This window comes from Sinocyclocheilus grahami, unplaced genomic scaffold (assembly GCF_001515645.1).
Source record: "Sinocyclocheilus grahami isolate Dianchi unplaced genomic scaffold, SAMN03320097.WGS_v1.1 scaffold305.1, whole genome shotgun sequence".
NCBI lineage: Eukaryota > Metazoa > Chordata > Actinopteri > Cypriniformes > Cyprinidae > Sinocyclocheilus > Sinocyclocheilus grahami.
The window spans coordinates 966,667-967,412 of NW_015505484.1; positions in this window are offsets into that span (position 1 = coordinate 966,667).

Consider the following 746-nt stretch of genomic DNA (forward strand, 5'->3'; position numbering starts at 1 on the left):
TACAATGCCGGCTGTTCTGACTCACAGACTGTAAGTACGTTTTTTATATTTATTTATTTATTTTTATATTTATTATTATGTCCCCACTGGATGCAACAAATGCCTCGTTTATAATGGGTTTTAATGTTTTTGTCTCGTTGCTCTGCCGGGACACGGCATCACAATATAGGCGCATAACATTTCCTTCACACGCTTGAGGTATTCGGCCAATCACAACGCACTGGATAGCTGGCCAATCAGAGCACACCTCGCTTTTCAGACCGATGAGCTTTGTAAAAATCAAAGTGTTTCAGAAAGGTGGGGCATAGAGGAGAAACAATAATGTACACTATGTGGAAAATAATGTGTTTTTTTTATCCTTAAACCGCATAAACACATTTCATTACACAAAATAATGTTATTTTTAGCAACATCATATGACCCCTTTAATCTTAATGATTTACTAATAGAGAAAGAGACAAAGAGAAAGCCTGAGACCAAAATAAAGCAATCAAACATTTAAAATAAAAACCTAATGTACATAAATGATCACAGATATTTAAGAAAATGCCAGTTAATGTTTTTTTCATTGTAAATTATAAGCTGACTTCTTTTTTCCCTTCCACAAATTGAACATTTAACGGTGTTTTACTGTAAAATTACTGGAAATGTCCAAATTGATCTACTATAATTTGTCACCATACTTAGTGTAAATGATATTATTTGCAGGTTTTTACTGTAGTATTTTTACAGTCTTTTACCGGTAA